Source organism: Dasypus novemcinctus, chromosome 7 (assembly GCF_030445035.2).
Source record: "Dasypus novemcinctus isolate mDasNov1 chromosome 7, mDasNov1.1.hap2, whole genome shotgun sequence".
NCBI classification, from domain to species: Eukaryota; Metazoa; Chordata; class Mammalia; order Cingulata; family Dasypodidae; genus Dasypus; species Dasypus novemcinctus.
This window is the reverse complement of record NC_080679.1, coordinates 77675663-77688650: the sequence shown is the minus strand read 5'-3', so window position 1 is coordinate 77688650 and position 12988 is coordinate 77675663. Positions and strand designations below refer to the sequence as shown.

General features: G+C 39.5%; 1 protein-coding gene and 1 long non-coding RNA gene across 3 annotated transcripts in view; one reads left to right on the top strand and one right to left on the bottom strand.

The window, feature by feature from the left end:
* LOC101420513 (uncharacterized) overlaps positions 1-12988 on the bottom strand; it is a 73630-nt gene that overhangs the window by 7821 nt on the left and 52821 nt on the right. The window contains exon 5 of the long non-coding RNA XR_009186566.2: positions 5520-5630. This is a non-coding gene — a long non-coding RNA (uncharacterized lncRNA). The remainder of the gene's footprint in view (positions 1-5519; positions 5631-12988) is intronic.
* Positions 1-12988, top strand: part of MYO3B (myosin IIIB) — a 529864-nt gene that overhangs the window by 510874 nt on the left and 6002 nt on the right. The gene's annotated exons all lie outside the window — the stretch shown is intronic.

Here is a 12988-nt window from a genome sequence, read left to right as displayed (position 1 = left end):
GGACTCTTTATCTAAGGCTACACTGTCCTAGATCTACCCCTTCCTTTTTCCTCCATCCCCGGCATCTAGAAATTTGCCAAAAACTTCATGGGGATACTTTTAGTGACTACTAATTCTTATCAATATAGGAAAAGTACATTCACCATCTAAAAACAAACACCACCCTGAGTCCCTGTCCTTGCACTAGGCACTTGATATCAGAGCTAAAGGCATAATGAAGACCAACATTAAAACCACCTAGTAATGAACTGGAATGTAGATTCCTCTTATGAATTGAGCTATTCATATTAACAATTCTTACAATGAGATTCAAATCTCATTCTAAATTAGTATTGTCATATATCTTGAACATCACATTATAAAGCATCTCTATTCTCTAACAATCTATGACAAAAATAAATAAAATTCTGTGCTTTAAACATTTTTTTAAACATATTTATAGCTGGAGAGGGAGGACCAAAAAGTCTAAAAACAAATATAGGAAAGAGAGTGGGAAGCAATTTAATCAAACACGGAAGCCAAGTCAGTGACCAGGTTTCTACAGTGACTATGTAAAAAGTCACTATGACTGCCACCTCCTCGTACAGATTGCCTTAGAATTTTCTTAGAAAGCCCCAGATTGGTTTTAAAATTTTCACTGTGTCGAAAATTACAATTTAAATGATCCACTTGGACACAGCCTAAGTAATGATGTTTGGTTCTCTCTTTCTTTGTCACAGATCTCATGGTAGTGGGTGGAATACAGTTAAATGGGCTATGTGGTCTGAGCCCTGCTGCACTCTTTGGGCCTCTCTCATGCGATGTACATCATTTAATAGCACATGTAAAATCACTAGCCACTGTCAAAGCATAAAACAGGCTCATGAACATACACTTGGACCTGGGCTGGTCCCGTCCCAGAAGCTGACTGGACCACTATGGACAGGGATTGACCTGGACATGTGGCTGCCTGGCCCTGCTCTCAAAAAAAAAAGCAGCAGCACTACTTTAAAAATAACAGGACTGCTCATGTTTTCCTCTCCAAGAAGGGGTCTCCATGAAGCTTTTTTTTAAAAATCCAGCTTCAACAGCCTCTTTCCTTCCAGATGGTGCATGGAGCCAAACCTGTCAGAGACCCTTAGTCTCCTGCTGACTTTTAATGCTGGTCCTTGATTGCTAATGACCCCTGACTGGACTGGCTCCCCAACTCATTTAACCCTCTCTGTTGGTCCCCATCTCACACAGAGTGAGAGGCGATGAGAGCTGGAAGGAGGACGGTGCCAAGCTGGCCAGGGCCTCCCACCTTTCCAGAGCTCATGGCCCATTTCCCAGTGCCGTCGATGTCCAAGATTGCTCCAGTGGAGAGCTCATCTTAATAAGAGTTTCTCTATATTGTCAGATAAATGTTACCAGGACTCTGATTGTTAACCTTTTATCTGACTGAGATCACCAAGTCCCTGAAAGAAAACACCACTCATATAAATCCCCAGACCTGGGTTAATTTGGAACCTTAAAATTAAATCACGCTGGAACTATTTTTTAGTCTGGTCAAACTTAGTGGTCAAAGCCACTGTGTGTGCCAGTGTAAAATAGCAAAACAGCCTTAGGGAAGGCAATAATTTCCTTATCAAGGCCTAAACCGGCTGTATAACACAGGAGATAACTATATCAGATGTGCTGATAACAGCTCTAAGTATTTACTTTGGTTAAACTTGTCTTGGTGTGTGTGTGTGTGTTTGTGAGAGACAAGCTGGAATATGCTTATAACTATTCCAATCAGGTGGCTCAGAGACAGCTGATTTAAAAAGAGAAAGCAAAAATTGATGACACCAATTTGTTGAGAAATCGTTAGTCCAGGTCTTTTATAACCTCCTTAGGATAGAATAAACCTCCTATGAGAATAAAAGGGAAGGGAGGGCTCGAGAGCTCATCACTTTGTGCATTGGTTTCAGAACAAATTTTCATTAACCCAACATCTTTTTGGATCATAATAAAACATGGAAATGAAAGTTGATAGTTCTGTGTGATCCTGAAGAACGGAAGTCTAAACTCTTGATCTGAACAGAGAAATGAAGGCTTTGTACCCCACTATTTCATAAACTTTTAAATGTATGGATAGTTGGGCAAAATTTGATTTTACAATGTACTGAGGAAGTTTTTTCCCAAAATGCAGCGCAAGATCAGAAAATAGCTCAAATATAATTATTTCGTATTTAACCTTTGTTTCTCCCAGATGCTTCCTATTTTTTTGACTTCTTGGCGATTAAGTCAGAAAGAACCACAATGTTCTGATTTTTCATCACTAACACTGTCTTGATTTCACCTTTGTATTGCCTTCATATAATGCAAAACAAAAATCAAACCTGTGATTTCCATTTAGTGTCTTCTCCACATTCTTTCCTGTTTCTGGCTAATCACTCACCCCCCACACACAGCTGCCCGTCATTTGTGTGTGTGTGTAATCTCCCCAAGCCAAGGCACTCATACTAATGACTGCCCTCGACCTGTGCAAATACTTTGGGGTTTATGGACCGGGATGGCAGTCTGTACAGCTGTGTAATATTAATGTCTGCATTGCATTTTTTGCTCAACAGCTGGGAAAAGGTCAAGAAGATGTGCTTATAATGCGGACTTTTAGTCTATCAGTAACCAAATCACCAGGGAAGGGCATCAGATGAACCCACCTTCTGCAGCATTGTCCTTTATAACGAATAGTGGTAGTACAAAGTTCTTGTGCATTGATAGAGAACTGTTCCCTCTGAAGCCTGTATGCATTTTGATTGGTCTGCCCTAAATGCCAACAAGCTGCTAGAATTAAAAGCATTTCTGGGGAAGTGGTTGTGGCTCCAGCAATTGAGCTCCTATTTGCCATGCAGAGGATCCGGGTTCAATCCCTATGACCTCCTGGTGGGAAAAAAAAAAAAAAAAAGGAAAAATGGCATCCCAGAGTTGTGTGGAGAGCCGGGGGTGTTGAAGTGAGGCACCAAAGAGACGATGATGAAACCGTATAGAAGAAGAAATGAAAGCATTTATGTCCATTTCTCAGATGAGCTCTAAGCGGTTACGTGGCAGTTATCGGGTAGTTATGGTGACCTCAAGGAGCCACTCAGCTAATGGTCCTCACCCTTTTCCTGCCTTCACACAGAATTTAGGGAACAAATCTCCAACAGGCGCATCTCTCATTGCACACAGATCTTAACACACTGGAAAAGAAAGCGATTCCAAGAGGAGCATCTCAGAATCTCCAAGCATGAATACATTTAATTTGCCACATCACCACCTTCTGTTGAAAAACCATTATATTATATCAGTCCAACCCTCTGGCTTTACAGATAAAACATGGCAGCCCAGAGGGTTAAGTGACCCAGCCAGGGTCACATAACCAATAAGTACCAGAACTTTGCCTATGCCCAGATCTTCTGACCCCAAGTCCAATGCTGATTTTACTATGGCAACCCAAACTTCTGCACCCTAACGCTAGATACAGCAGGAACGGAAACCAGATCTCCCAACTTAGAGAGCAAGGCAGAGCTGGGAATCCCCTGCCACAGGGTAGCAAAGATTGAGTCACAATTAGTTTAGTAAAACCAGCACTATCTGGTGCCCCATATCCTCAAGCATTTAAAATGTTGCAATCTTCAAAGAACTCCTTTAGTTCCATTTTCATCTGCTTTTTCCAAGGACATCGTTTGCAAGCTCCTGAGCAGTTCACTAGATGATTGGCATCTCATTAGGAGCTCCTGAAACGCTATCTCCCATCCTGCTGGCTGGCATTGTGGGTCTGCTTAGCATCAGATCCAAGTCTTAGACTTTTCATGTTGACGTTTTTAAAAAGGCTAAAGTAATGCTGTTTTCCCACCGGGCCCAGTTTAGGTGGCTGTATTAGCCTTAATTGCTGCCCCCATGCTGGGCCGAAGTTAGTGAACAGCCTTTGTCAAGGAGGGTACAGATGTACTCGGGAATCATCATGTGAAAACATCTGCATGGAAGGCACTACTGTGAGGCCTGGGAATAAGGAGTTTAAAAAAAAACAACTCAAAGCAGAAAGATGTGACATGATGCAAATTTCTGAGTACTAGACAAAGTACAACAAAATGGCATAATACCAACAGCAACCCATTGCTGAGTCTGCATAACTGATGCGAAGCTTTTCAAACATTTCCAACTGCTTGCAACCCTCCCAAGATCCCAAGGGTTTGCCCTATATTTAAGTTTTGCTTTAAAGAGAGTCTTGCTAGGTCAGAATGGCTTTTCAGCTTTGTCGCTTATTTATACTGCAACCTGAATAGGATCGTACCTCTGGAAAACAGAGATAATATGTCCATGAGCAGGAAAATTGTTCTCTTGGAGTGAGAGAAACAATTTTCTACATGTCTGTTTTGGTCCAAGCTGTTTGATGCAGCTGGGAAAACTACAGGGGCTACTGCCCCTTCCCAGAATTCCTTTTGCCCAGTTTCTCTGACTATATACTTGAGAATCAGTCGAAGTTCTTAGGACGGACGGGGTTAAACCCCTGGTTTTCCCAAACTTAGCTACAAATTGAAATCATCTGGAAGGGGAAGGACTCTTTTTTTAAAACAATATCAATTGCCTGAGAAGACCCCTGACTAAATGAATTAGGATCTCCTGGAATGGGTTCTGAGCATCCTATTTTTAAAAATCCCTGCAGGTGAGTCTAACGTGCAGCCAGAACCACTCCAAACTCAGACCCCTAAAAAGTGACTGAGGTGGGATCCATATTCAGGTCTTTCTGGCTCCAAAGCTTGAGTTCTTTTTTCCCAACAATCATGTTTCTCAACGTGTGGAACATGGACTAGTGGTGCTCTACAAGTTGATTTTAGATGGTGTGAGGATATGACATTAAATAGCATTGAATCATGTGATAAGAAATGTCAATTCTCAGTTTAAACGCTCCAAAAGGCTTCGTCGGGGTAATGTACCTTAAATTTCTCTCACGCTTACTCACCTCTCTTTTAAACAAACCTTTTTAGAAGTCCAGAACCGTCTATGAGCAACTGTATCCAGCTAAGGGGTATTAATATTGTTCAGTTTTCATTGTATTTATTTTATATTTGACTTCTATTTATGACAATTGACACTTATTTTCCATTTATAGTCATGAATTAAATTTTGTCTGTAAAGAAATATATTCAAGAAAAAAAGAAATTCGTTGATTTTGAAAATATTAAATAAAAAACAGTACAGATGATCTTGAATTTAGCAAAAACTGTTTAAATGCTAGATGTGTGGCCGGAGTTTGAGAAATTCTCCCCTACAACATGCTAATTTTAAAAACAGATATTTCCTCTCCTGTTAGCCTTGGGGCCTCGCATCTACCCTCCCCCCACACCAAACAGCCAACAACCTGCCCCATCTGCAGTTTGGTCCAGCCTGGCCCTCTGAACATCACTGCTGCCCCAGCTCAAGAAGAGCCCTGAAACACAAATGACTAATAAATATGAAGAAATGAAAAACATTCACCCTCTAGAGTAATCAACGAAATGCAAATCAAAACACGAAACAAGAAGCCCTTCTCTTACCTATTGAATTGTCAGGCTTTGTCTTGACAATCCTGTCTCACGCTGCTGAGGGTCTGGGGAAATGGATCATCTCAGATCCGGCTGGCAGAAGTACATTCTGCTACACACTTTCTGGATGGCAAGTGGAAATATAAATCAAAGTTTTTAAAACATGCATGCCCTTTAGCCAATAACTTCACTCCTAAGAACTTATCCTACAAAAATACATGTTATTTATCAAAGGCCAAGCTATGAGTATGCTCCTCAAAGCATTGCTTATCAGTAGAAAAAGTAGGAAACATCCATTGTCCAAAATAAGAAATTATACATTAATCATGGTTCATCTATAAAATGCAACAGTTAAAAATGATGCCATTTAGACTATCACTGGAAGGGCAGAGTAGAAACTTGTCATACCAGTTACTACTGTGATGGAAAATTATGGGAATGGGGTCAGAGATGGAAAAAAAAGATGGACTTTTCATTGTATAACTTATTTGAACATCATTTTCATTTACTACTTAAATATTGTCACTTAAAAGAAAGATACTATTTAAAATAGGTTAACTTGGAACCAACTTTGGAATTTATGCTCCCTAGAGTACAGAGTTGGACTCAGTTGCAATTTTCCTACAAATGGCTCTTCTGTCCTTCTCTTTGAACCATTAATTAGTACTAGAGTTGGTAGGTGTATGTCCAAGAGACTAAAATCTTTGGGCTGTCCATCTGTGAGCTGGGCCCTGAATCTCATCAGTTGCAACACCTACTCTCCAGTTCATTGGTCTCATTTAGGACAACTAACATGGAGGTGATGATGGACACTTACCATCCAAAGAAACAGAGACAGTCTACAACCACAAGGAAGAGAGTCCCATCCATCTGCTCTATGGGATCACAGCCCCCTCTTAATTAGAGGTGGAGTGGACATCACCATTACAGAATCCTAAGGATTGGAGAATGAACTATGGACTAAAGTAGACTTACTGGTATTCTACTATAGACTTACTGTGATTCTAGCAGTGGAAGAAATATATCATTGATGTGGAGGCAGTGGCCGTTGGAGGTTCTGAGGGCAGGGAGAGGGAAAAACAGGTGTAATATGGGGGCATTTTGGGGACTTGGGAATTGTCCTGAATGACATTGCAATGACAGAAATAGGCCATTACAAGTCTTGTCATAACTTACAGAATTGTGTGGGAGAGAATGTAAATTGCAATGTAAACTTTAATCCACACTTAGTGGCAATGCTCCAAAATGTGTTCATCAATCACAATGAACGTACCTCACTAATGAAGGATGTCGTTAATGTGGGAAAATGTAGGAGGTATAGGGAGCAGGGCAAATGGGAATCCCCTATATTTTTTATATGATGTTTGTATTATGTATCTTTTTAAAAAAATTTTTAAATAAAATAGGTTAAAATGGAAGAAATAATTACTTTATTGTTAGTGGGGGGAAGCAATAAAAAAAATTACATGAGTGGCTAAATTAAAAAAAAAGAGAATATATATCCCTAGAAAATATTGAAAGGATTTATAATTTTAAAAAAATTCTAATGCACTTTATTTTTTTAAAGAGGCTGTCTTCATTTCCCTCCTTGGTCAACTGCAGGTTCCCTAGAAGGGTCCCCAGTACAGGCAGGCCCTCTTCCCACGGGAAGCCTTGACAACAACATCCCTGTGGATGATCTGAGAGCCAAATAGTGGCCACATGGATGGAATAGATCTTAACAGGAATGGTCAATAATCACTGTTCACTCCCTCATTCATTCATTCATTCATGCATTCATTCGTTCATTCATTCATTCATTCTTTATTGAGTGTGTGCCAAGCCCTGAGTTGTGAAATGGTTTAAGGGAAGTTATTGCCATCTCTCTAACTAGTTAAATAGAGAATTCCATATAGTTTATAACTCCAGCATCTTCCACAAGCACTAATTTCACTCAAGGATGTTTTCTTTGTAGCAGTTTTACGAATTTGAAGAAGATCTTTCATGACATAACATGGCAGCTGGGAAAATTTGTAGCTTTCCTTTCATCTTAGAAAGCAAGATCTGAATTGCATGCACCCCAAGAGAAAACCACTCTTTCCAAGGTGTGTGTTCTTTACAGTAGTCCTCTGAATTCCTCAGTGCCTCCTGAAATTAGATATGGTGAGGTAAAAACATATGCAAATGTCTCAGTAAAAGAACAAGCATCATAAAAGACTCCATGCCTGAATCTTGGGATTTTGAGTCAAGAGACCTGAGTTCTAGCCCCAACTCTGAGCATTTCCTAAATAGCCCACGCCCCAGGGCATATCAGGAGCAGATGGTTTACAACACAGAAGGAAAATTTTTCCAGAGACTGCATTTTAAGGTAGTGCAGATTGTTACAGATTTTCTAGGCTAAATGGTCTTTATTGAGAAGGTAAAGTTTAATATGGTTTAGTAAGAGGCTCTCAACCCTGGCTATACATTAGAATCACTTAAGGAGATTTTCTAAAACTACCAACGTCCAGGTCCTGATATTTTTATATCAATATCAAATATCAATGTCCAGGCATTGATATTTTTAAAAAACTGAACAGTTGTAATTTAAAGAAATGACCTTCCATTGGACATTAGGGAACATGAATTCCCTGTTGGGTTTTGCCTCTAGTTTGCTGTGTGATCTCTTAATCTCCCTAGGCTTCTATTATCTCTTTGGAGGTTATTTGTCCTTCCCAAAAATAAGATGAAGTGAAGAAAAAGATACTTTGCAAAACAAGATTTGCTACATAAAAATGAAATGGTAGGGGGAAAAAGTACAGAGCCAGTAGCTCTTTGGAAGCTGTTTCCTGTAAGTGTCCACTGGTTTGCCACACGGCAGTTTCAACCATCTCTGAGGAGAAAGACTGTCCAGCTGAAAGCTGGGTGACTGTCACCTCCAAATGCCCTGAGAACCTTGGTCAGGTTAGAAAATGTGCCTCCCTATATAGGCAGAGATGGCAAGGCTCTGCAAATTAATTACATGACTCTAATCCTTTTTTAATGTCCCAGGGGTATATCTCATCACCCCGTATGGGATTTGCCATCTGTAAATCTAGAACATCAAATAGTCCGTTTGCTTCAAGGGGATGTTTTACTTGGCAAGTGACCCTGGCAATGCCTCATCCACAGAAAGGCAATCAGATCAGCACTCATACTGCTCAAAAAAGTATCTGTGCCTGCTGAGGGCCCACCAGGAGGATACAGGGGACTTGGGAAGTCCTGGGACTATGGATCTCCCCATGCACTCTCTTCCTTTCCTCCCAAGATACCACTGACTGTTTGCACCATATTGTTCCTCTAGGCCAGAGAATATTTGAGTTGTATGTTCCAATTGGCTTTCCCTTGCAGTTTTCCTTTTTGCATCCTGCTGGGAAATTCACCAGATCCTGCATATCTATATCTGTAGTGGATGATGAAAAGGGATACATTAAGTGTTGAGGGACTGTGTAGTGGGAGAGCATTTGTAGCCAAAGTAGCTGTAACTAAGAAAGTCCAGCAAAATAGAGGAAGCCATTTCCTTCTTTGTCTCTTAAACCCTAGGAGAAAACAAACAACCTCATGTGTAACTTAAAATTTTGCTTGGATTAGGTTGTCAGATTTAGCAAATAAAAATACAGGACACCCAGCTAGAAATGAATTTCAGATAAATAAGCAATCATTTTTTCAATATAAGTATGTCCCAAATATTGCATGGGACATACTTATAGTAAAAAATATTGGTTGTTAATCTGAATTTAAATTTAATTGTGTCTGATGTTTAATCTTAGATATGCCTACTTGTTCAATAAAGAGAAATACACTATTAAATATTCAAGCTAGTTTAAAATTATGTAACAAAGCTGTCAACTGAATTCAGCTCTTTGTCTTCCACTCATGGATTGGACAATTGTGAAAGTACACAGCGTGATTATTTGTGAACAGGGAGTGTGCATTTCCCCATGCTCCTGAAACTCCATCCAGATTTCTTCCATTTTTGAAATATTTACTTCCAATTTACTGTGAAGATCTGTGACAACTCAGAAGAGAAGGATGGTGTTTTAGTTTCCTAGAGGCTAAAACAAATACTGTACAATGGGTTGGCTTAACAACAGGAATTTATTGGATCCCAGTTTCAAGGACTAGAAGGCTTGCCTCCTCCTGGGATTGGTATCTTCTGGCTGACTGGCAATCTTTGACCTTCCTTGTCTTTTCCTTCATATGGCAATATATATGGCAGCATCTTCTTTCTCTTCCAGATTTCATTGACTTCCAGCTTCTTGCTTCTACCATGGCTTCTCCTTCTGTGTCCAATTTCCATTGCTTATAAGGACGTCAGCCATATTGGATTAAGGCCCACTTCATTCAGTTTGGACACACCGTAACTACTAACATCTTCACAGGTCCTACTTACACCCACAGGACCTGGGGGTTGGGAGCTGAACATGGTTTTTGTAAGGGACGTGATCCAATCCCCAGCAGATGGGCTAAAAATCTCAAATATGAAATCATATTTGGTTTGAGGATTGCTCAAAAAGGAAGGAGACTTTTGCTAAATGAAAAATCGTATTCATGATAGAGCATACCTATAAAAATCAAAATATGGAGGTAACAATATATTACAAACTGGGAGTTTGGTTTGGCTTACAGACATTTATGTGAGGTGGAAATAGGCCTCCTTCAGAATATGAGCATCATTGTCTTCAAAGTGTATAATTCACAGTCTATTGTGAATCTTGACATTTGAATTGCCAAAAATATACCAAAAGTAAGATTTTGATGATATTCTTTCATAATTTGTAACAAATGTTTAACAACAGTGTAAGGTGTTGGTAGGTTGATGTATGGGACCACAATATGTTATGCATGTTTGCTTTTTACTATACATTTATTGTTTATGTGTGTTCATATATAAATGATATAAAAAACAACAACAATAATAGGTTGAATTGGGGGGGAAATACACCAAATGTAAGATACTATGGTTAGTAGTAATATTTTGAGGATGCTCTTTCATCATTAGTTGAAAATGTTTCAAAACAATCAAGGTATTGGTGGTGGGGAAAGGTATGAGAGCCCTATATGATGTTATGTATGTTTGTTTTGTAAGTTCACAACTATTACTATACACTTATTGTTTATGTATGCTTAGGTATGAGTGATGTACTTAAATAAATTTTTAAAAATTTTTGAATTGCCAAGTTTGTTGAAGTAAACTAGTCAAATGAAGTAGGTAAGTTCCTGTATTAGTCAGCCAAAGGGGTGCTGCAAAGTACCAGAAATCTGTGGCCTTTTATAAAGGGTATTTATTTGGTATAGAAGCTTACAGTTACCAGGCGATAAAGCATTAAGTTCCTTCCCTCACCAAAGTCTCTTGTCACGTGTTGGAGCAAGATGGCTGCCAATGTCTGCAAGGATTCAGGCTCCCTCTTCCTCTCTTGGCTCCGGGGTCCCAGCTTCTTCCAGTTATCAACTGGGATAAGTCTCATCTCTCTCCTAGGGCTCATTCCTCTCTGGGCTCAGCTGCTATGTTCCCTCCACAAGGTCAGCCGTATTATCAGGCAAATGGCTTGTCTCTCTTCCCAGGGCCTCTGCTGTGGCTAACATATCTGCTTCTCTGTGTGTTTACTTCCCAGGGCTCCAGCTCAAAACTCCAACTAACTCTTGTGCCTCGTCATTTTCTCTGTGAGTCCCCACCCACCAAGGGGGCGGGGACTCAATGTCATACTGATGTAGCCCAATCAAAGCTTTAATCATTAATTAAGTAAAAGTGAAACCTTTGAATTCAATACAATCTAATGTGCCCAGACCAGTTCATAAACATAATCCAATATCTATTTTTGGAATTAATAAACAATATCGAACTGCTACAGTACCTTATAGATAACAATATTGTTTTGTATCTTATAAATGAACTGATTGTCTCAAAGCAAAGATGGAGTTCAGGCTTCTACTAGGCCACTTGCAGATTCAGCCTTTCTGAGCCATAGTGTCTTCATCCATTAAGAGAAAGAAAAATTTTTGTCCTACATACCTCATTGATTTTAAATTTCAAGTTGAAAAAATCATATAAATTTCTCAGTGTGCATCCACGTATGGATTTATTTTTTGTTAAGATTTTATTTTTTATTTATTTCTCTTCCCTTCCCCTCCCCTCCCCCTCCCCCAGTTGTCTGCTCTTTGTGGCCATTCGCTGTGTGTTCTTCTGTATGGACATTTCTTCATGTCTCTCTTCTGACTCAGCCTTTCCACCTACAGTAAACTTGCATGTATACATATTTTTCTTTATTTTTTTAATCATTCTGCAGCCCTTCCTCTCATCCTAGTTTTGTTACTGTGCTGGTTTGAGTCTTCTGTGGACCTTAAAGTCAATCCATTGCTGTACATGGGACCTTTTGATTAGGCTCAGTGAAAGGATCTTCCTTTTGATTAGATCACTTCAGTAAGACATGACCCAGGGTGGTCTTAATCCTCTTTTGGAGTCCTTTATAAACAGAGGAATAAAAGCCACAGACAGAGAGAAGAACCCAGAAGCTGAGAGAGAATGCCCCAGGGACCAGAAGCTGGAATCAAGGGAACACAGAGGCTTAGAGGAATTTAGCCAGAAGCTGAAAGAGACAAAGCCCAAAGGAAAGGGAAGAGACGCGATCATGTGCCTGATAGCCCACTGCTGAACTAGGAGAAAAAGCATCTTTAGATGATGCCACCACATGTCTGATGGCCCACAGCTGCAACTTGGTGAGACAGTATTTCTTGTAATGCCTTGTTATGGATGCTTTTGCAGCCTCAGAAGTGTAAGCTTTTAATCTAATAAATCTCTACTGTAGAAGCCAAACCATTTCTGGTATATTACATTGGCAACTTTTAGCAAACTAAAACACTGTCCATCATATAGAATATTTTTATTTTAATATAATTAAGTTGCTAATATCTTCTTCCACAGTTGGGGTAGTCTAGTTCATTTCCTTCTAAGGTTTTTATGGGAATGTTTTTAATGTTTAAAGTATAAAACTCATCTGGAATTTACTGTGGCCTGTGAGAATCAAGAGGTATATTAAGGAAAGCAAAGGGCTTAGCATTAAAAAAAAAAACAAAAAAAACTAATTAGAATTAACACTAGCTTGAGACCTTTGGCAAGTCACTTAACCTATTAAGACTCAGTGTCAGATGCTGGACATTGTATGCCCTGCCATGGCCCACTGGGTGGATTGGGAGTATAAACTACAATGTAAACCACTATCCATGTGGTGCAGCTGTGCTCCAAAATGTATTCACCAAATACAATGAATGAGCCACCACGATGAAAGAGATTGTTGATGTGGGAGGAGTGGGGTGAGAGGGTGGGGCGTATATGGGGACCTCATATTTTTTTAATGTAACATTTTAAAAAAATAAAGAAGGAATAAATAAACAAATAAATAAATACAATCCCAGTAAAATAAAAGACTCAATGTCTTACTGTTTAAAAGTAGGGACTTTGTCTTAGCTCTTCTTTGTATTCCCCA